The 24,135-nt window shown below is 43.4% G+C and overlaps 1 long non-coding RNA gene, 1 other non-coding gene and 1 pseudogene across 2 annotated transcripts; 1 reads left to right on the top strand and 2 right to left on the bottom strand.

The window, feature by feature from the left end:
* Positions 1-3,225: 3,225 nt before the first annotated feature.
* On the bottom strand, positions 3,226-3,630 carry LOC131708072 (uncharacterized). The gene is made up of 3 exons (XR_009311243.1): positions 3,596-3,630; positions 3,368-3,457; positions 3,226-3,261 (listed from the first exon to the last, which is right to left on the bottom strand). It is a non-coding gene; the product is annotated as an uncharacterized LOC131708072 (long non-coding RNA).
* A 12,188-nt stretch (positions 3,631-15,818) lies between these two features.
* Positions 15,819-16,000, top strand: LOC117414384 (U2 spliceosomal RNA). Its single transcript, XR_004546199.3, has one exon. It is a non-coding gene; the product is annotated as a U2 spliceosomal RNA (small nuclear RNA).
* Positions 16,001-23,250: 7,250 nt separating this feature from the next.
* On the bottom strand, positions 23,251-23,378 carry LOC131708167 (U2 spliceosomal RNA; annotated as a pseudogene).
* Positions 23,379-24,135: the final 757 nt, after the last annotated feature.

The following is a 24,135-nucleotide window of genomic DNA, read 5'->3' as shown; positions in this document are numbered from 1 at the left end:
CGTGTTGGTATCCCTAAAGAGATCTTAACTGACCAGGGTACCCCGTTTGTCTCCAATTTAATGAAGGAGCTGTGTGCCCTCTTAAAGATCACCCCAATAAGAACCTCTGTTTATCATCCCCAAACCGATGGTTTAGTAGAAAGATTTAATAAAACATTAAAAAAGTATGCTCAAGAAGGTTATCGCTAAAGACGGGAAGGACTGGGATCTACTGTTGCCGTATTTAATGTTTGCCATAAGGGAGGTCCCTCAGTCGTCCACGGGTTTTTCTCCCTTTGAATTGTTGTATGGGAGACAACCCCGTGGTATACTGGATATCGCTAAAGAGATCTGGGAGGGACAAACCAATACAGGAAAATCAATAGTCGAACATGTGATAGAGATGGGTAATCGAATCGAGAAGATCACCCCATAGTTAGAGAGCATTTAGAAAAAGCACAAGCAGCACAGTCCCGGACTTATAACCAAGCAGCACAGGTCAGAGTGTTTGAGCCCGGGGATAGGGTTGTGGTTTTAGTTCCCTCCTCACAGTGTAAATTATTTGCACGGTGGCAAGGTCCTTACGAGGTAATTGAGGCAGTGGGGCCCGTAAATTATAAGGTTAACCAGCCGGACCGAAAAAAGAAAGAGCAGATTTATCATATAAATCTGTTAAAGCCCTGGAAAGATAGGGAGACAGTACTTGCTGGAGAGGAGGCAGAGACTGAGGAGGTTAAGCCCACAGCTTCTAAAGTCAACATCGGCTCAACCCTAGACACAGCCCAATGCCAAGAAGTCAGAGAGATGGTTGAAAGAAATCTCGATATATTTTCAGCATTACCAGGGAGAACAAACATAATTAAACATAATATTGTAACTGAACCCAGGGTTAAAGTAAAGTTACGACCCTATTGAGTCCCCGAGGCCAAAAGAGCAGAGATAAAAGCGGAGGTAGAGAAGATGCTCCAATTAGGGGTGATTGAGGAATCTAGCAGTGATTGGACTAGTCCAATAGTATTGGTGCCAAAGCCCAATGGTACTTGGCGGTTTTGCAGTGATTTCCGTAGGTTGAATGAAGTTTCAAAATTTGACGTTTACCCTATGCCTAGGGTAGACGAATTAATTGAGAAGCTAGGAAAGGCCAAATACCTGTCTACCTTGGACCTCACCAAGGATTATTGGCAAATACCCCTAACTGAGAGTGCCAAGGAAAAGACAGCTTTTGTTACTCCATCAGGCTTATACCAGTATAAGGTAATGCCATTTGGGCTGCATGGTGCACCGGCTACTTTCCAGTGCCTCATGGATAAGATCTTGAAACCTCATGCTAATTATGCAGCAGCCTATTTAGACGATATAGTGATTTCTAGTGAAACCTGGGAAGAGCATTTACAAAGGGTGGAAGCTGTCTTGGGTGGTCTCAGGACAGCCGGATTAACTGCAAACCCTGAGAAATGTCATGTGGGTCTAACAGAGGCTCACTATTTGGGTTATGTGGTAGGGAATGGTCTCGTAAAGCCCCAACTGAACAAAGTAGAGGCCATTAAGAACTGGCCTCGACCGGTTAATAAGAAGCAGGTTCGAGCCTTTCTAGGTATCGTGGGGTACTATAGGAGGTTTGTTCCAAATTTTGCCACGCTAGCTACGCCTCTGACAGAGTTAACCCGCAGTAGGAGTCCAAACATGGTGAGATGGACAGATCAGACAGAGGAGGCGTTCAAGACCTTGGCAGAGATTCTCTGCAAGGACCCAATATTAGTTGTGCCTGACAGCGCTTTATCCTTCAGACTGATGACTCCGAGACTGGTATTGGTGCAGTGTTGTCGCAGCAGGTAGACGGGGAAGAGCACCCTGTCTTGTATCTGAGTAGAAAGCTGCTTCCCAGAGAGCGTAATTACGCGATTGTGGAGAAAGAGTGCCTGGCGATAAAGTGGGCCATAGAGTCCCTTAGATACTATCTTTTGGGTAGAGTTCACCCTCGTTACCGACCACGCACCCCTAAAATGGATGAAAACAAATAAGGAGAAAAACTCCAGAGTTACCAGGTGGTTTTTGTCCTTACAGCCTTATAGGTTCTCAATTGAACATCGCAGTAGGAAGCGTAATGGTAATGCAGATGGTTTGTCACGGGTCCACTGTTTTTCAGACAATTACGCTCCAACCCATGGGTTTGAGCTGAGGGGAGGGGTATGTAATAAAGTCATTCAAGGGCACTATATAAGCTTGAGGATGGAAAGGGCTTTATGCCCTGTGAATACACTGTACAACCACTAGAGGTCTTGGCTTGATGGCCCAGTTAATTGATTTATTGTTGGCAGCTGGACTTAATGATAAGCCCTTTAAAAAGGGAGAGGTTCAACCCGTCTGGGAGAGGTGGATGGAAGAAAGGCACATGTGTGTGGATCTGGAGAGGAAAAACAAAAGATCACAAAACACGTTGTTAAAGAAATTAAGTTTAATATTTGTTTTTTTGTTATGGGTAACAGATAGCTGTCCCGTGGTTAGACAGGGCCTCCTTATAAAGGTTAAGTTAGCACTCCTTGCCGGAGTTAGGTTTTTGTTTTGTTTGTTTGTTTGGTAAGAGTGAATTAAAATAAATAAATAAAGAACACCAAGAGTGTTGTTGAACGGCAACTCGAGTCTCCTACCTGTGGTTTACTAGTCCTTGGGGTCACGTCATCACAATGCACATTATAACTGCACACATTTACAATGCAATATAGGGCACAAAGTTTGTGTTTACTTTTTCACACTTAGTTTGTGTAAAGAGAAGAAAAAAAAAACGACATCTCACCTCAGCACTCTGTGCTGGTTGCGTTTGCGAAGGCTGCTTTGCCGGTTCAGCCGTCGGTTGGGAGCACTGTTGGACATGAGGGACATGTACAGGACCGGCTTGTAGAGCACACACACACACACACACACACACACACACACACATAGATTTGACATGTTACTAATGATATACATGCACTATACACTCTAAAATGATCGAAGCAAGCAAGCAAGCAAGCAAGCAAGCAAGCATGCTGTAGTGATTTGCATTAAAATCTACTGTGCCACAAACTACAACACCACTAAAAACATGCAAGCAATCCATCAGTGCGTAATGTGAGAAAGGATGGAGGGGCAATCCGAGGTGGGAGAGGAGTCATTCGCATTGTGCAGGGCAGTCAGCCAGGAGAGTGAAAAAGGGCAGAGAGTGATGCGATTTTAATGTACAGTGAAGACACAGGGTCTGTCACCAACACCTACCTTACCACGTTCAAGGAACTCAGTCGTTAGCTAATAAACACAGCAACACAAAACAGTCATAAAATCATCTAAAAAATGAGAGTCTCAATACTGTACAATATGTGATTCTGACATTAAAATTGAGTATTATACTTACTGGGAGGGGCTACGTCGCAGATGGCAACCAGCTCCGTATCTGTGACCTCCTCCCAGAAGGCAGGCGAAGCTGGCTGGCGCTTGGACACCCCTGGAAAGTAGAAAAAAATAAATAATAATAATAATAATAATAATAATAATAATAATAATAATAATAATAATAATAATAATAATAAGCCATATACATGATGAATGAGGAAATAATAGTGAAATTAAGTATAACACCTACCTTGAGCTGAAGGTGCACGAGGCACGACCTTCGGCGTCCTTGGACGCAAATCACTACATCCGAAGAATCCGACCCTTCCTCACCAACTATGCTACCCAGCTCCTGGTCCAGGCCCTGGTACTCTCCCGCCTAGACTACTGCAACTCCCTCCTGGCTGGCCTCCCTGCGTCCGCCACCCGTCCGCTCCAGCTCATCCAGAACTCTGCTGCTCGCCTGGTGTTCTCTCTACCTCGCTTCGCCCACGCTACTCCACTACTCCGCTCGCTCCACTGGCTCCCGATCACCGCTCGCATCCAGTTCAAGACTCTTGTACTAGCCTACAGATGCCTTGATCAGACTGCACCCAGCTACCTCCAGACCCTCATCTCTCCCTACACCCCCACTCGATCTCTCCGCTCCGCCTGCACTAGAAGACTGGCTCTACCTCCGCTACGCTCCCCTGCCTCCCGAGCCCGCTCCTTCTCCACCCTTGCTCCGCAGTGGTGGAACGACCTTCCTACAGATGTCAGGACTGCCCAGTCCCTGACCACATTCCGGCGCCTCCTTAAGACTCACCTCTTCAAACAGCACCTGTAGAACTCCTCTGTTGTATCCTGGGACACTATCACCCTTCATTTAAATATGCTTTATTTTGCTCTTATCTGCCCCCTATTTTACTGCATTTAATCCTGTACCTCAGAATATTGTAATCTCCCAAGTGTTTAATCTGTAGTATTTTGTACTTAATCATATCCTGATGTAACTATCACTACTTAATCATATCCTGATGTAACTTTCACTATTATCTGCTGTATTATTGAATTGTGGTTTGTCACACTTGAGAATTATTGTATTTCTTGTTCTTGTTGTATGACTTATATTGTAACACTTGAATGTATTTGTATTTGCTTGCGATTGTAAGTCGCCCTGGATAAGGGCGTCTGCTAAGAAATAAATAATAATAATAATAAAATGGAGGCTGCTCGCCAGTGGCGACCGCGCAGGGGTCGGGGACGGCTGCGAGGTCCCAGGCCGAGGGGAAGCAGGCCGAGAGGGCGCAAGCTGCGTGGGGACAGCCTGCGAAGACCCAGCCTGTGACAACGCTGGGGACCGGGACTCCTGGTCTCGCACAGGATGTATTTCTGCATCGCCTCCATCTGCGTTCCGGTTCGGGGTGTTTGACGCCGGAGCCATTTGACGTAGCTGCGAGACATCATACACAAAGTGTTAGATTTGTGTCTGAATTTTTGGTTACATAACAAAAAATAAGATTAATACTTGTGCAATACAAACCCTATCTTCTCCTTGTCCGTAGCCTCATACAGATCCCTCCACGTGAGGTCCTTGTGCACCCCAAAGGCCACAAGGCGCAGGTCCTCCTGACCGGGCTGGGAGGAGCGCAGCCGGGCTACGTCCTGTGCTCTCCGGTCCCTGACAGCCGAGGCAACATCAGGGAAAGCACAGGCGTAGCTGGTCAGGGCGTCCTTGTTCGCCATGTAGGGTGACATGGAGCTGTCACCCTCCCGCTCCCTCTGGTGGCTGGTCACCAGGGACACAGCGTAGCCCATGTCGTTTGCCAGGAGCCACTGGAAGGTTTGACCCCAGTACTTACCAAACTGCACGATACTCTGGCTGAGGACCAGCATGCTGTTCCCGGGGTCACCTCCCTGCGACACGACATGGGCCACAGCATCCTTCTGGACCTCTTCCGGTGCCTTTGCCACAAAGCGCACAGTGGCCGCCTTATTGGCAGCGGAGACACTGGCAGCATGGGGCGTGTGCTGGAGGAGCAGTCCTTGGACCCTGGCACCCTTCGAAAGGATGGGGTTGCTTCCATTGTTGATAACTGGAATACAACTTACATGTTACTACTTATTACTCTGAAGAACAAAGTTGATTAAGCTCATCTAGATATTTTCTGACATATGCATTCATTCTTTATAAATTACAATTTATTCAATGCAAGTACAGTTTGGAAAATAAATAAAGGGGGTGATGAATGAAGTAGTATTTCAGCTTTTAGGAATGTCAATGTGTGGGAATAAAAAAACAACTTAGTGTATACATCATTAATAATAATGATGGCTGTAAACAGACACACACACACACACACATTAGCTACAATTCCTTTTACACCGCGATAGGCTTAGAGACGAGGCACTTATCTTTACCGTTGACTGTTAGATTTAAATTTGAAAGTACATTGGCCGCTGCGTGGCAGGGAATGACAGTAGTTAATATTATCATACCCTTGAGCAGTGTAAGTTTCACTTGGGATACCTGGATAGATACATACAACAATACACATAGCCCAATACACACTTTAATACTAGCACAACAAAAGCTATACATTAATGAATGATGAACATTTTAATAGACACAATAATAGTATGCATAACTAAAAACACTAAGCCAAATACACACACTCATAACACTCAGTGTATGCAGCATTAATAATAACAATAATAATAAAAATAATAATAATAATAAACACATGCAGTAAAATTAATTTTACATGGAGATATAAAGAGATAGCACTTTACCTTTCAAATAGTTAACAATCACTCTGTGAAGGCAAGAACAAATAAGTAGTTAATATTATAAAACGTTGCAATAGATCAAAAGCAAAAACTTACAAATACTAAACACTTGATCTCCACGAAATAGTATGCATAGCTAAATATGCAAAGCCCAATACACACGGTAATACTAGTACAACAAAAGCAATACATTAATGAATGATAAACGCTTGATCTCGACGAAATGCTAACAGCGCATAGCTAAACACAAAGCCGAATACTCGTGTTTTGCTGTTGTTGTTGTTTATTTTTTAAAATATTAACAATAATAATAATAATACAAGCTGTCATGGAAAAAATATGAATAAAATACAAAAAACAAACGCACAAAAGTCTACAGACCAGCGAAAACAATACAGCGTTGTCATTCGGCGAAAAAAACCACACGACTAAATTAAAAGATTATACGGTCGACATACGTGGTGACAGTTTTAAAAAATTGGAAAACCAGCATTTAAATATGAATAAAAGACTTCAAACTGACTCTCTCTGTCTGCAGGCAGCTGAGAATTAGTTGGGGTTTTTTTTAAACGCCACCCTTCCAAAGTTGGAACAGGCTCCGCGCGATTCGATTGGCCGCCCAATGTTGGAACAGACCGTTCCCATTGGCCCAATGTTGGAACAGCCTGTTTCTATTGGCCAAATGTTGAAACAGGCCGTTTCTATTGGCCGAATGTTGGAACGGCCCGCTCCGATTGGCCGAAAGTCGGAACGGGCCGCTCCGATTGGCCGCCAAAGTCAGCGCACTCCGGCTCCCTCGTGCAAGGATGACACGCAAATTCGTGAAGCGTTCCACATTTTGGTCTTTTTTTGTCGTTGGGAATAGTACTGTACCTGCCTTGGAATAACTCCCCTGGTAGAACCCGAAACATTGAAGCTGAACCTCAACCCCAATCCTAACCCAAGCCCAAAACCAAACCCAAACCCTAATTTGATTAGAGGAGCACCCTCAAATGGAGCGAGGTAACCAGTGGTGTACCCTAGGGATCAGTATTAGGACCGCTGCTATTCCTAATCCACGTTAATGATTTAGATTCTGGTATAGTAATGTCGCAGGTGACGCTGAACTAGTTATTTCATGTAGTAAAACATTGGACTCCTTTGCATGGAGGATCTCAGTAAGCTACAGTGCACGGTTCATCAACTGATTCAGATTCATTTATGTTAAGTTTGCTACTGATGATGTGGAAAAGAACAGTAATTGAGTGCCCAAAAATATGAATCACAGTGAGTTTTGACCTCCTTTAGAATTCTGGATGGAGCGCATACCTTGCAAAATGACCCGGTGTGAACAAAAGGAAATATATAGAAGTAATATGTACAGCTAAACGTGTCCAAGTATCTTATAGGAATGAAGTCAGACCATGGAAATCCACACCTGTGCTGGAGAAACATTGGATCAAGGGACTTCTTGTGGAAACAACTAGAGCAAAACCTGGTACAGAAGCTGAATCCTGCTGGGAACGTATGGATATGCTGGACATGTCCTAGGCGATTTCAAATATGGAATGTACTTTGACATAAAAATGAAGTGTTAGAGGTTTTTTGAAGGAAGGATAAAGAGGGAGTATCCGTGTACCGCCAGTAGGTGGCTCTCTTGCTCCATGAAATAGGTCAGTCTACACATGTTTTTAATTAAGTACTTAGTAATCTGGGAATAAAAAAGCACAAATAAATGAACACAAATAAATGAACAGAAAAAATTCTCAGTGTCTCAGCTGGATTTTGTATGAACAAAGAACAGGGTCAAGCCTAGTTCAGTCATTATAAAAAATATAAGAGTTGAATGCAGTTATACTGGCCTGTATTTGGATTTAAATCTTAGAGGGATTCACCAAAGAAATAAAGTGATATTATAAATTCTAGCAGCAACTTTTAAACTGAAGTAAATTAATTAAGTTTATCTTGAAATGCCACATTCATAGTTAAAAAGGTTCAGTGATAATTTACACTGTTTATAGTTTACAATGGTCAAAACTAGTAATTAGACACAAAGGTATTGTAAATTAATAAAATAAATGATAAAAACCTTTTTTTAGACAGAATGATATTTGAAACTAAAACTAATTATTTGTTTTAATAAGATTAATCGTATGTTTTAAGTATTTGCTATAATAAGAAAACATATTATTTAAACTGACAAGTATTATTGCTTGTGCATGACTTTACTGTATTAATAAAAAGATTAAAAGCTGGAAGCAGTATTCGATTTAATTAAAAGGGAAAGTGGTACAGTTTATTTCTCCTTCTATTGAACAACAAGACCTCTAGACATTATGATATCCATTGAATTATAGAATTTTAAGGGTGTTGTGTTATGTTTTTGTGTTAAGTTTGTAATAATATACTATAATGTACCTTGTTGTTAATCCACTATACTATTGTCTAATGATGGTAGATGGAGTCCTTATAATGTGGTTCTTTGAAACTGCTGTATTGCTAAAAGGGGCCTCTCTCCTTATCCCGATGAACAGGCTGTAGAGAAAGGAGGGGGTCTTATTGCATTCCATGCTAGCAAAGCTGCAAGTCTTGTAGATTTGGAATTTAGGGTTTATGGAATTAGTGGTTTAGCACAGATAAGAATATATCTTGAAATAATATGCAAAAATGATGGCTTAACAGACATTGATAGGTCATAGATCTAAAAAAAAGTGTTTGCACAGACTTTGGCCTTGAAAAAACAAGAGACTCTGGAAAACTGCTTGGAATAGCATATTCAGAAGTCAGATACAGGTCAGAGCCTGGTTAGTGCATCTTTTAAGGGATAAATAATTCTAATGAAAACTATTACCACTTAAACTTAGTGAAACTAATTGACTTAAATACTGCACGAGACAATCTTTTGTCAAATACTCTGTTAGACAATGGTATATGGAATTAAAACTGACTCATTAACAAAATGATGAAACAATGTGAGGTTAAAAGAAACACATACCTTTAATTTAGCAAAATATAATGAATTAGAAGATGATGTCACATATTAAGAACATCTCTCATATATAACACATATAAACAGTAGTGTTTTTATATTATATTATAAACCAAGATCCTGGGAACTTTGGTTCACTTAACTTTTCAGATAAAGGAGGGGCTCGGAGGAAAACAAGGAATGAGATCATAGAGTTGGACAAATGTGAAGTTTTGAATTCATTCAGTACATGACACCTATTCATTCTGAAAAGTTAGTCCGGAACTTTTGAAAACCATTATTCGTAAAAGGGATAAGAGCTGTCTCACCAGATTAATGATTGGATTTAATTGAGGCGTCCCATGTATTCCAATGGGACGAAAAACCTATATAACTCCTAAGTAATTACAATGGAGTACCACACTCATCCCAGACAGGGTAAGGTGGTCCATCTTCTGCAAACTTTAAATACATAAGTCTGTCAATTTCTTGGGTGCTATATTAGTCATCTGGATATATTGCGGGTCAAGAGCGTAATAAAAATACCCCACAAGGAGTAGTAACATCTCTGTCCTCCTAACGTCTCCCCTGAGATAAGTGTGTATACTGAGCTAAATGGAAAAGAGTACGTACAGAAAACTGAACCTATGGATTTCATGACAATGACCATAGCCGCAATTCAACTACATGACCATAGTCGCAATTCAGCTAAATGACCATAGCCGCAATTCAACTACATGACCATAGTTGCAATTCAGCTAAATGACCATAGCCGCAATTCAACTACATGACCATAGCCACAATAGAGCTACATGACCATAGCCACAATACAGCTACATGACCATAGCCGTAATTCAAATACATGACCATAGTCGCAATTCAGCTAAATGACCATAGCCGCAATTCAACTACATGACCAGAGTCGCAATTCAGCTACATGACCATAGTCACTATTGAGCTACATGACCTTAGTCATGATTAAACTTTACCTTCTCCAAAGGTTGGCATGAATTAGTGGGTTGCTCCCTTAATGCAAATATATGGCAGATATACGGGGGAGGTAGCTGCATATTACTGGGAGCACGGTATTACAATAAAAAAAATTCTAAAATCGGGATGGATCTTCTTTCCAAGGGCACAAGTGACTGATAAAGACCATGTGGGAAACTCTGCACCCCTGGTTGGGTCCCCATTCACCCCCGGCAACTTCTGCATCCCTGGAAGTCTGCCTGGTTGCCCCTCGCCAATTTACTTGCTGCTGGGCCCTGCAACATGAGTGCTGCAGCCAGGGTGGGTCAATTTTGACTTTTTGAAAAAAAAATCCAAGATGAACATTTCTTTGTATTGCTTTTTAAGCCACCAAATATGTGCACATTTTTTCTTTTTTGAAAAATTAATACAATTCCAGAAATCTTACACATAATTGCAGCACACATGTTGCTATTGCTAATGTCCTCGTTTATTCAGTCAGATCGTATTTAAATTTGACCACAAATATTTTTTGACCTCTGTGACACTTATGGATTGCATGCAGACATGAATTTTGTTTTAATTTTACATTCTATTTTTTAATATTTTGTGTTTTTTTCTCTTAGTGTTTGCACTGATTCAGGTCATTTCTGCTACTATTGCTTTTAATGAACAAAATGTTTTCCTTTCCTAAAATTCTTATTTTTGTATTAAGTAAAACAAAAAATTGAAAAATGGTGAAAAGCTTTAAAATTGCATCACTGCTGCAAATAATAGAGTGAACACCTAAAACTTCTGTGTCCTCATTACGATTACTATCAGGATCATATAACAAGTACTGCTTTACATCAAATTGAGCATAAACTGCATTTTTGTATTAAGTAAAAAAGTTGAAAACCTGTGAAAAGCTTTAAAATTGCATCACTGCTGCTGCAGATAATAGGGTTAACACCTAAAACTTCTGTGTCATCAGAAGGCAATTGTCCATATCAGGAAAAACTATAAACGAAAGTTTATTTTCTCAAACATGATGTAGATTCGGCAGGAACACGTCTCCCCAGGTTCCACATGCACTCCAGCCACAGCTCTCACCGCAACACTGCAACACAGCTCTCGAATAGTTTGTTATTTTTCTTTACTCTATTCTGTAAAACATCCTGCTGTTCTGCTTTTATGTTGGGTGAGCCGGGGGTGATTCCTCAGAGATTTCCTTTATTTGTCCCCTGTTCACACATTTCAATGGTAAAATGCAATGCATGCAGCACTTGGTATTCCCAGGCAGTCTCCCATCCAAGTACTAACCAAGCCCAACATTGATTAGCTTCGGAGATCAGGCTTATTCAAGGTGGTGTGGCAGCAGGCAATTGCTGTTCAGCTTTTATGACTTTCATGTTAGGTGAGCCGGGGGTGATTCCTCAGAGAGTTCCTTTTTTGTCCTCTGTTCACACATTTCAATGGTAAAATGTAATTAAAAAATGTAATGCCTGCAGCACTTGGTATTCCCAGGGAGTCTCCCATCCATGTACTAACCAAGCCCAACCTTGCTTAGCTTCTGACATCAGACGAGATCAGGGTTAGGGGCAGGGGCTAGGGCTAGGGCTAGGGATAGGGCTATTGGAACTGGGTTCAGGGGGGAAAATCAATAAATTACCAGAGTTAAACACTTGACAACATAAATTGAGTCCGAATTTAATTAAATGACAGGGGAAGTGATCCCGGGGCAGTGGAAGAACGAGCACAGCAGTGGCGGCGGCGGCGGCCGTGTTTATAATTGGAGCCTGGCACCTTTTTTTCTTTTTCTTTTTCCCATTTTTCCCCTCAGTCCAAGAAGCAAGTACCCCGGCAGCTCCGGCCGGCGGCTGCGCCGGGGCGTTTGGGCAAAACCATTGTGGGCATCGCTTCTCGGCCTCTTGGCTCGATTAAGTATGTGGCCTGCCCGCAGCTTTTGAGGATCAAGAAAGAGAAGGTGATGGCATTTCGGAATTCTGCATCAGCCCCTGGGGCGCAACTATTGAACACCCTGCGTTTCATTGGAAAAGAAGTAGACGGAGAGAGAATCAGAATGGATAGAAGGACCTTTGCAAAAAAGGTAATTTTTGATTTTTGGGAATTAACAGCAAAGGAAGTATATTGTTATCAGGATTTCCAAGGAAGAAGTATTTTTGATGTGACTTTTACTGGAGAATACATTTGCAGCAAAGCTTGGGATAAATGTAAAGAAAACAACTTTTCTGATCCTATTCAGGATTTTTGGATTGAACCTTTTTTGCAAGAGAAACACGAATCCTTACTGTGCACATGTATAATCCTTACTGCAAAGAGTATGATATTGTTTCCTTTTTAAAGCAATACTGTGAGGTAATAGGGATTGGAATTAAAAGCAAAGATGAGGATGAGCTATGGAATGGGAAGAGACAGTATGTGGTGAGGCTAAAACCAAGTCCAACAGGTGGGATAGTGCACCCTCCAGCTACTTTCTTTTTTGGAGCAAATAAAGTGTACTTGTATTATGCAGGACAACCTTTGACATGCAGAAAATGTGGACAGACAGGACACATGGCAGAGAGGTGTGAAAATATTTTTTGTCGGAATTGTATGACAGCAGGACATATGGCAAAGGACTGCAATGTTTAAAAAGCATGTAACCTATGTGGGTCTAGAGAGCACATGTTTAAGGAGTGTCCACAAAGACAAAAAAAATATTCAGACGCACTTAGGGACATTGAAGAGGTGATAGCAGAGATACTCACAGAGGAAGTGTCTGTCGCTGGTGTTGGAGCTGTCGCTGGTGCTGGTGCTAGTGGTGGCTTTGATACTGGTGTTGTCGCTGATGCTGATGCTAGTGCTAGTGCTGGTGCTGGTGATGGTGTTGATGCTGCCATTGGTGCTGGTGCTGGTGCATCTTTGGGCCCTGTTCAGGAGGCTCTGCCAGCTACTTCGGAAGCTGAACCCCAGGAGACTGTTGCTGGAGGAGGAAGTATTGGGACACAGGCTGTTGTTGAAGCTGTGGTAGCTGAACAAGAGGACACAGAGGAGATGGACTCATCCCCAGAGGGAACAGTCATCCCAGACACTGTTGAGGAGAGAAAAAAGGGAGAGTGGAAAACAGCTAAGAGGAAGAAATCAAATAAAAGAAGATCAGAGGAAGAAGAAGGAGATACAGGAGTTAAAATGGCAGTGATTGAGTTCTCAAATCAATTTGGATGTCTGCAAGGAGGAGGAGTGGAGAGTGAGGTAATATCGGAAAGTGACTCTGAGCTGGCCTCGGTCCCTGTTCTCCCTTCTGAAGAGAAGGACAGTGTGAAGGAAATGACTGAGCAAACAACAGAACAGTTGGAGAGCAGCAAAGAAGAGGAGGAAAGCCACATAGAAGGGGACTCAAAATCAGACACAACGTCAGACACTGATTCGCAAGGATCAGGGTTCTTTTTGGAGAAAAAAGAGGTAGACAGAGTGATGAAAATAATGGGGATGTGATAAGGGACTGTTTTAAATCATGACATCAAAATGGAGATGAAAATAATAACGATAAATGTGAGAGGTTTATGAAACGCAGTGAAAAGAGCAGCTGAAAGAGGTGTATGTGTAAAAGAAAGAAAGATGGTACTAGATAACTTAAATGCAAAAATAAGTAATGAGGAAAGGGAGGGTTTGGAGGGGGAAATAACAGAGGAGGAGGTAAAAGTTTTCTTTAGCAGATAATAAGACCCCGGGAGGAGATGGTTTTCCTAAGGAATTTTATGTGGCCTTTTGGGAAGTGATAAAAAAAGGACCAAGTTAACATTTATAAAGAAATATATAAGGAATGAATGTTGAGTGAGCCTATGAGGAAGGGGGTGATAAGTTTAATCTCTTTAGAAAGGAGATAAGGAGGCAATAAAGAATTGGAGACCAATTACTCTCTTAACAGTAGATTACAAAATTGTATCAAAGATACTAATAGACTAAGTAAAGTGATGTCAAAAATAATTGATGGGGATCAGACCTGTGGTGTAAAGGGTAGATCAAGCTCTATGAATCTGCAACTTATTAGAGATGTAATTTATTGGGTAACGGATAGGGGCCTTCAACTAGGGATACTGAGTTTGGATCAGGAGAAGGCCTTTGACCGGGTAAACCATGAGTTTTGTTTTGAAATGTTAAAGAGGTTTAATTTAGTTGAAAGGTTCATAAAGTGGATAAAGACTCTATATAAGAATGTATATAGTGTCATTAATGTAAATGGACATTTGAGTGAGCCAGTTATGCAAAGGGTAGGAGTAAGACAGGGATGTCCATTATCCCCATTACTGTATGTGATATTTATTGAACCTTTGGCAGAATTGGTGAGGAGAGATACAATAATAAAAGGTATACATATTCCGGGAGGTAAAGGACAGTTATTACAAATATCACAGTATGCAGATGACACCACTCTCTTCTTGACAACAGAAAGGGGGATAGAAAGAGCTGTGGAATTAACAGAAATATATGGGAAAGCATCAGGATCAAAGGTTAATGTGGATAAGTCTTCTATTATGTTGTGGGGGAATTGGGATCATAATAAGATACTAACATATGGATTTGAAGTATGTAAAGATGGACTTAAAATATTGGGGGTGCAATTTTACAGGGAAAATAGGGAGAAAAAGAACTGGATAGAAAAATTGGCAAAAATTAGAACAAAAATGGATATTTGGAAATCAAGAAAACTAACTGTAATTGGGAAAGTGTTGGTAATTAAGAGTAATATATTACCTGCTTTAAACTATTTAGCAGGGGTATACCCTGTACCAATAAGGATTAAATTGCAGATCACTCGGGTTATTTTCTGTTTTATATGGGGAGGGAAGTATGAATGGATGCAAAGGGAACAGATGTATAAACCTGTGGATAAAGGAGGAAGGGGAGTACCTTGTATACCCTTGAAGCTAGATTGTATATTGTTGCAAAATATGTGTAGAATGGTGGCTGGGGAAATACATCATAAAGCTGCTTTCTTTGTGAAGATGTGGTTTGCCTTTGCAGTAAGAAATGTGTGGCCAGTCTTAAATGATACTCCAAAAGTTGAAAAGGGGCCCTGGGTATATGAGCATATGAAAATGTTTTTAAAGGCACATCCTGAATGTGGGAGAAAGGAAACCTTGTTAAACCATAAATAGATATATAATGTAGTAAAAAAGAAATTTGCGGATAAAAATAAACACAGGTAAAACATGATTGGGGGAGATTGCAACCAAAGCATATGGGGAATGATGTAAATGACATTGCCTTGTGTGTGCATTACAGACTCCCAGTGAGGGAACGATTACACAGACATGGATGTGCTAGATCAGCAGCTTGTCCTAGGGACTGTGGAGGGGTGGAAACAGCAAGGCACGTGTTCTGGGAATGTGTCTTTGAAATAAACTTTTGGAATTTGGCGTCTCAGTTTTTGAAAACTATAACTGATGTAGATATAATGTCTGCTGATTGTATTATGTTTGGGAAGGATTGGTATAAATGGAAAAAAGAAAACTACTGTTTGTGCAGGTATTTGTAAATGTAGGGAAATGGGTGTTATGGGAGAAAAGAAATGAATCTGTGTATAAATTGCAAACAGAAAAACAAGCGTTTTTTTTCTTTAAAGCTAAAGTACAAGAAATGATATTAATTGATAAACAAGTTTTGGGTTGGGAAAGATTCTCAAATAAGTGGGGTGAGTTAATGAAAATATTATAAAGGTAATGAAGAGTGTACGTTTAGATGTAAATTGCAAGTGTGTTAATGTAATGGTTATGGTTTCTTTCTGTATTATTGTTGTTTCGTAAATAATTTTCAATTAAAAAAAAAAAATCTGTTCTTATCAATTTAATATCTGATACATCCCCTATAGTGGGACCCGTCTATATTAAATTGATTTTTGGAAGCAGGAGATGGAACCTGGGCTTGCTCTGTACACTCCACGCATCGACCCGGTATTGCAGTACCTCCGGGAACGGTGCACAAGAAAGGTCAAAAACCGGCTTGAACCGTCGCCAGGCACGGGAGGGGGCCACCAGGCAGACTTCCAGGGAGGCTGAAGCTGCCGGGGGTGAATGGGGACCCTGCCTGGGGTACAGAGCCTCCCACACGGCCTCAATCGGTCGCTCGTGCCCTTGGAATGAAGATCCGTCCAGACTTAGAAATTTATTTTTGATCGAAATACCATGCCCCCAGTAATATGCAGCTACCCACCCTGTGTATCAGCCATCTACTTCATTCCGACATCCTGGAACTCCCGCTCGGCCACACATAGCAAATCTGTCCCCTTAGGAGAAGGTAAAGTTTAATCGTGACTATGGTCATGTGGCGAATTGTGGCCATGATCATGTGGCTCAACCGCAGCAATGGTCATGTCACTTAATTGCGGCTATGGTCATGTCACTGCCAAAAATTGCATTGAACTCGTAAATGCTCCTCTCCACGGAAATCTTTAGTAAAATACTCTTTTATTGAGATTGTACCATTTTTACACCCATTCATTTCATTCATTTTACATTTTGTTTAAAGATGACATTCAAGCATACAGACATACATTGTGTTTTAAAAGCATTTAAAATATTTAAAAACACCAAGACAATCGTGCTTTGTACATGGTTAAAACAGACACAGATTAAAATCAACATGAAAAAACCTGTGCTGCTTTAAAAGTGACTGGAAAAAAAGAACCATCTATAAAAAAAACAGTGTTTGTGAGGGCCGGGGAGTGCTCTCTAAAAAAGTTCAAAAGTGAACATAAAACAGAACAATAAAATTATAGAACTAAAACAGGGACAGGGGAAAAGGGACAGTGTATAAAACAGTGAGTTAAAATTCTAAAATTTTAAAACACTTAAAATGTAACTTTTAATAGTTAACATTAAAAATCTTTTAGATACATAAACAAAACAAAATCAAATAAACCATTCAAAATAAATCAAATAAAAATCGATAAAAATGAAACAAAAAGACTACATAAAACCAGGGCACTGTTCAAAAACGGTCATGCCAGCTAAAAAGGGTGGAATGCTGGCATGACAAAATAAATAAAAGGCTTAGCGGTGCCCCGTAGTCCCGCTCCTAGGAGCTAGCGGTTCCAGTTTTTTCCTTCATTCCATCTTCACGTCCTGATGTCCGGCGATCCTCCACTCCGCGCAGGCCTTGTCCTTCCCGAGGGTCCGGATGTCCAGAATTACAAAGTCCTTAATAAGAGTTTGTGCCCTTCTGGTCGTGGTGATAGTGTCTAGCTCCTGCTTGTGGTAGACACAGACATTACGGCCCTCCCACAGGATCTGCTTGACAACATTGATGACACGCCAAACGCACTTAGCTGTGCTGGTAGCGATTCCTCCTGCAGGCCCATAGAGCACAGTCTCAGCGGTCATCTTGGCCATGTCAGCAAACCTGTTTAGGAAGACAGAGAGCCAGACACTGCCAGCCACATCACACTCCCAGAAGATATGGGCTGGTGTTTCTTTCTTGCGGCACTTTGCATAGGGGCATGTTTCTACTTGGGCTAGTCCCCTCCTGGACATGAACGCTCGAGTGGGGAGTGAACTGTGAACGGTGTTCCATGCTATATCCTTCTGGACATTACTGAGGCAGCTGTGAGACACATTCTCCCAGATTTTTTGGCTTTGGGTGAGGGAGAAAGTAGCTACTTTTTCAATTTCCTGGGAACCGGCAAGATATTTAGTTACAGCCTTGTATTCCCAGGAGGCCAATTTTGCTTTATCTAAGCCCAATTTATATATAGTGTCCCTTAAGGTTCTATAATACAATGGGGGGTCCCAGGAGTATGGCACGGTGTTATCAATAGTGCAGAGGCCCAAGGCCCTGAGACAGGTGGCAAAATAGAAACGATTCATGTAACATACCTTCCTGTCCTGTCTGGGGGAAAGATTTTCTCTACATAAGAGAGGATGGGAAACAGTATAGACTTGGTTATTAATACTCTACCCGTCATTGTTAAGGATCTTGTGCTCCATCCGCCAATCTTTTTACGGACCTGGTTAATGGCTGCCGTCCAGCTCTGGGCCCCCGAGCTATTGTTCTCGAAAATGAAGCCCAGAATCTTGATTTTGTCCTTTTTGACAGGGTACATGTCTGACAGTTCCCTATCTACCTGCCAATTTTTAGACACGTAGACTTCGCTCTTGGACTTATTAATCACTGCCCCGGTCGCTGTGCAGTACTTCTCAAGGATATTACTAATCCGAGGTACCGACGATGTGTTGGTGCAAAATAGTGACACATCGTCCATATATGCTGTTGTTTTGACCTGGACCCCGTTGGATCCAGGCAGCTGGAAACCAGTTATATTGGTATCCCTACGAATTGCCTGCAGGAGGGGTTCAATGCACATGACATACCACAGTGGGGATAGTGGGCAACCTGTCTGACCCCTGACTGGAAAGATATTTTACCAGTCAGGTGTCTGTTCACCAAGACTCGGGTACTAATGTTGGTATAAATAGTTTTAACCCACTCCCTAAGTCCAGGAGCGAATTTCATCTGGTCCATCACTTTGTACATATATTCATGGCTTACCCTATCAAACGCCTTCTCCTGGTCAAGGTTGAACAGGCAGAGGGGATGGTTCCGTTCTCTAGAATAAGCCAGAATGTCCCTTGTTAACATTAAAATATCGGTGATGGACCTCCCTGGGACACCACAAGCCTGGTCGGGGCCAATGACCAAAGGGAGGTGTACTTGTAGCTGGATCATCAGAGCTTTGGCTAGTATCTTGTAGTCCACGCAAAGGAGGCTGATTGGGCGCCAATTCCGTAGATCTTTAACTTCCCCTTTCTTATGAAGGAGAGTAATTACACTCTCCTGCATAGAAGGGCCCAACCGCTTCTCCCTGTAAACCGCTCTGTAGACCTCCGCTAAATGGACTTTTAGCGTGTCCCAAAAAAGATGGTAATACTCACCCGGGATGCCATCTGGACCTGGCGTCTTACCGGTGTTCATGGTCTTAGTCGCCTGGGTGAGCTCCTCCAGCGTGAGTTCTGGGTCCTTCTCCTCCTCCTCCTCCTCGTCCCGCATTGAGTCAGGCTCCAACTGACTCAGGAACCACTCTATCAGAGTGTCATCTGTAGCTTTGATGTTATATAGGTCCCTATAGAATTTCTCTACCACTTTTTTTAACTCCCTCACTATCCTCTACTATCCTCCCACTGCTGTCGAGCATGGAGGACATCAAGTGCCGCTTCTCCCTTGTTTTCTGGAAGAAGAAGCAGGTACACTTTTCGTCTTCCTCCATTTTTTGCACTTTTGCATTGTGCATGACCTTTCGTTGTTCCTCCCTACAAAGCACTGAAAGATCTAGCTTGGTCTGGGCTATCTCGTCGCTTACAGGGAACCCCCGAAGCTGTAGCAGGCTCAGACGCTGGAGGGCAGCATTCAGGTGTTTATATTTGGCCCTCCTTTCTTTTGCTTTCCTCTTGCCTGCTGCTATAAAATAACCATTAGTTCTCATTTTGACCATCTCCCACCACTCTATAGGGGAGTTGAATAGGTCACACAAAGTGGTCCACTCAACAAGCCTGCTCTTATAGGCTGCAGCTATGGAGGGGTCGTTGAGTAAGAAAGTGTTTAATTTCCAGACCCCTGACCCCATCTGGGAGGTCTGAGGGACCTGCAATGTTACCTGCAGGAGCCTATGGTCAGAGAAGAAGACGGCCTGGGTGTCTACTGCCGTCTTCGTAAGGGAGCTGGTATGCAGGACGAGATCTATACAGGAGAAGGAGGTCCCAGATGAGCTCACCCAGGTAAAGGGAGGCACCAGGTCCTTACCTGCATCACACAGGGAGAAATCAGATATTATGGAGGACAAAACTCTACTAGAGTGGTCGTTGCGTGGCCTGCTCCGGTCTACGTCCCTTAGAGCACAATTGAAGTCACCTGACACGATGACGGGTAGGTTCCCCAGCAGGAGTGGACGCAGCTGTGGAAAAAATTGAACTCTTTCGTTTTGGTTAGTGGGTGTGTAGACATTGACCAGTCTGAGGGGAGTGTTATTGTATGTCACATCCACGCTCAGAATTCTACCAGGTTCTACCTTCCTGCTGCTGCGGGAGGTAATAAATGGGTTTTTAAACAGGATACCTACTCCGTTGGCTCTGGCTATGTTGGAGCCCGACCAGAAGGAGTCCCCCAGGGTCCAACTCTCCTTCAGGTCCCTATAATCAGGGCTCGACGAAATACCACACTCCTGCAGAAAGATGATATCTGCTTTCAAGTTAGTTAGATGGTTTAGAACATAAAATGTATGACTTATATTGTAACACTTGAATGTATTTGTATTTGCTTGCGATTGTAAGTCGCCCTGGATAAGGGCGTCTGCTAAGAAATAAATAATAATAATAATAATAAAATCTTTTTTGTGTCTCCAGACACACATATCAGGGCCATCAGGGTGGCTAACAAGAAAAGGAGTCACTGCGTCCACCCCATAGCGACTATGATTGGGAGGTCGGGACATTCTTCCTACTCCTAGCTCTAAGCTTGCTTCGAGGGGGCTTGGGCTTATTTGCAACTCCCATCACCCCTGAGAAGGTACTCACTGCTGCCTCGTCCAAGAAGGCCCCGAATTTGTATTCACAGTACGTGGAGCTGTTTGGGCTATTCAACTCCCCACAAGGTAAGTCTGGTGGAACTTGCTCAGGGCCCCTCGGAACGTGTGGGTCAGCTTTGTCCTGGGGGGGGGGGGTTATGACAGACAGCCTTCTTTGGCTGTTACCGTCTGTTGAATTGGAGCTGTTAGCAGACTTCTGGCTTACCGCGTCCAGGGGTATTCCCATGTCCTCCAGTGTTGTATCTAGGAGGACCTCTAGGGGGCCCCTGGTTTTGCCCATACAAGGGAGGGGGTCAAGGATGCTTTGAAGGGAGGCCCTTCGCTTGAAGAGGGTCATTGCTACCGGCTGGTCAGGGAAGGTGTTGACCCCGACCTCTCCCTCGGTGCATTAGTGAACACCTCTTCTGCGAGGTGTGCTAGGGTTTGTGTCAACGACTGGGAAGGCTGGCTGGGGATGCCCTGGCTGGCTGCTACCTGCCCACTAGGCAGCAGTGTAGCCGTCCCACTCGCCTCCGTCTCTGCCTGCGAGGGCAAGACTGGGAACTTTGTGTGGACATTAGCTGGTTTTGGATCTATGGGGGGCACCTGCAACTTGCTGTCTTTGATCTTGATCTTCTTTCTTTTCCCCCCCTCGTCTCTACCCTTTCTTTTCCCCACCCTCTGCTGGTTCTTCACTCCCTTCCCCTCCTTCTCACTCTCACTTTCACTGTCGCTTTCACTTTCCTCCCCCACGGACTCAATCCTTATGGCGTCATAACGAGAGCCAAGGGGGAGTGCTGGCGCTGAGAGGGCCCTACTCAGGGGGGGCCGCTGCTGGGTCCGGGCTCCCTCCCTGCCTCGTGTTCTGTATCAGAGGAGCTACTGGAGGAGCTAGTGGAGTAGCTGTTGTACTCTCTCTCTGGGCTGGAGGAAGGGGTCCTCGTAAAACGGGACATGTCTCGGGGCAGGGGGGAGGGGGGCTGGTGATGATGGTGGTGCTGGAGTCTGGGTTTTTGATGCTGTTGGTGGTGGACTGATCTTTGTTACTTGCTCCCTTTTCCTGCTCAGGCCTAGGCTTGTTAGTATTTGCCTTACTGGCTCTGGCCATGTTGGCATAGGAAGAGGTGCAGTCCTTAAACAGGTGCCCCTTCTTTCCACACAAATTGCACTGCCTCTCTTCTCTGCAGTGGCTGGTCTCATGGGGGGCACCGCAGTTCCTGCACTTGACTACAGTACATGCGGCTGCCAGGTGTCCTAATTCCCCACATTTCCAGCAGAGTTTTGGCATCCCATTGTAGAATACCAATTCTTTGTATGGAGCGAGATATTTATTCTCCCCCCAAAAGGACCACATTTCTTTTGGGGGTTCCTAAAACTGACCTCAAACACTTCCTTAAGCCCTGGTAATTTCACCAAACAGTTCAAGTCAGAAGGAGAAAAACCCATACCCCTCTGAAGAATGGTCCGGCTGAACTCCAGTTTGGTCAATCCTGGTTCCGTTTCATCCTGCTTATCTCTTGTGAAGCGCACCGCATTGTGCCTCCTGGTCTCCTGAGTTGGCCGGAACGCCATCCTTCAGCTGGCTCCTCCGATTGGGGTGGGAGAAGCCTCTGGACGTCCGGGTTGTCTCTCTCTGCGGAAAAGAGACAACGTAAGCAGCAAGTCTAGGCAGTTGAAGGAACTATTACTTTAGTCCCTGAGGAGATGGTCGCCTCACAAGAGGGACCCCCTCCCCAGGTGAACGGTGTCCTTCCCTGGCGGAATAGGGGGCACTGCTTGGCACCGAGACCACACAGGAAGAATCGTGGCTGTGACGCCTCCTCGGGGTCCGGGGCCGCCCTCTGCTCCTCCCAGATGGCGCCCTCTGCTGGGCACCGGCTGCTCTCTCGGTCTGGATCTCGATCATGATCAAGGGCTGGGGATGAGGTCGTCTAGGTCATCAAAGGGTCCTCAAAGGTCATCTGGATGGTAGGTCTTCCTTCTCTCGAACTCCAGGAATGTCTGGAAAGGCCGGAACCGCCTGAAAAAGAAAAAACTGGAACCGCCTGAAAAAGAAAAACTGCTCTCAACAGTCAACAAAATCTTTAAAGACCCTCGGCCTGGATTGGGCAAAACCAGACTGAGCATTAGTCTTCCAAAAAGTTGCCGAGCTGAAGAAAAGCCAGTCAAAAATAAAAAAAAGTCTGTTCCTCTTCCCTCGAACAAACCTCTCACAGACCCTCGGAGGGAGCGGGCAATGCCACTACCCTCTAAGCCTTAGTCCTTAGAAAGATTTATTCGAACTGAAGAGAAGCCAGAGCGTGGCTTTGCTGGTGGCCGAACCCATCAGGTCAGCCCAAAGGCCTTCTCTACCCGGTGGCAAAATGGGGAACTCTTCCAAAATCGCAACTACTGTTCAGTCCCGGCAAAGGGACGCTTTGCTGCTGCTTCTGCCTTGAAAGTGAGGGCTCCTTGCCCCACTAAACAGCTCCATTTCTGCTTTACCTCCTCCTCCCACGAGTGCAAGGCCTTCTGGGTACACTGGCCTGCTGCGTGTGTAGAACAGACTCTCCCTCATCATCTAGTTAGGCCTGCCTTCCTTTCTTACAAAAAAAACAAGAAAGAGGGAGGAGAGGCGTACGACACACAAACATACCGTTTAGCACTATCTGTCTCTGTCTGTCTTTTCTTTTGACCTTTCTGAAAGTTGTGCACCAATCCCGGAGGTACTGCAATACCGGGTCGAAGAGTGGAGTGGACAGAGCAAGCCCCGGTTCCATCTCCCGCTTCCAAAAATATACATATACCCATCACAACCCTCCGTTAGAGTATCATTTCTTATAACACCCACATACCCTATAAAATATACAATCATATTTTACACCCATCTCCTTTTTATTTACAACCCAGGTGTTAACCCTTTGCGGTCCATTGTCGGACTGGGTCCGACATTGCAATTATTCCTCACAGGTCCTTTGTCGGACTGGGTCCGACATCATTATAGCAACGCAATAAACGGGTGTTTAGTCGTTTTTTCTCTGGAAAAAGCAGAGAAAACCATTCAATTGCCGAGTGGGAGCGACAGGAGCCGAGACAAGTCGGAAAAAAAAAAAAAGGCGTATTTCATGAATAGTCATACATGGTATCAGGTATCAGATAATGGGCGTCCATAGTAAACAAGCTGGCTAAGTGCGTCAGCGCACTGAGACTATCATGGACATTTGCAGAGCTTTTTTCAGATGTTATAGTAATAAAATAATGACTTGGATCGCATTATTGAGGAGTTTGGTGATAAAACGAGTGATCTGGAGATGATCGATCGGTATGTACGACTATTATTATTATTATTATTATTATTTATTTCTTACATAGCTGAAAGCTATAGCAAACAAAAGGCTGGGGCGGGGCTGGAGATGCCTAGTGTGTGCTTTGTTGATATGCAGGGCCATTTAAACCCGTTTGACTGTGAAAAAAAATACTTTTAAACAGCGCGTCTAAAATTAACAGCGCGTGTGAAAATTAATTAGACCTGGCGTGCCTGACGCGCAATTAATAAATGGACCGCAAAGGGTTAAATCTGGAAGAACAA

The sequence above is a fragment of the Acipenser ruthenus genome, chromosome 40, assembly GCF_902713425.1.
Source record: "Acipenser ruthenus chromosome 40, fAciRut3.2 maternal haplotype, whole genome shotgun sequence".
NCBI lineage: Eukaryota > Metazoa > Chordata > Actinopteri > Acipenseriformes > Acipenseridae > Acipenser > Acipenser ruthenus.
This window is presented reverse-complemented; position numbering and strand designations above follow the sequence as displayed.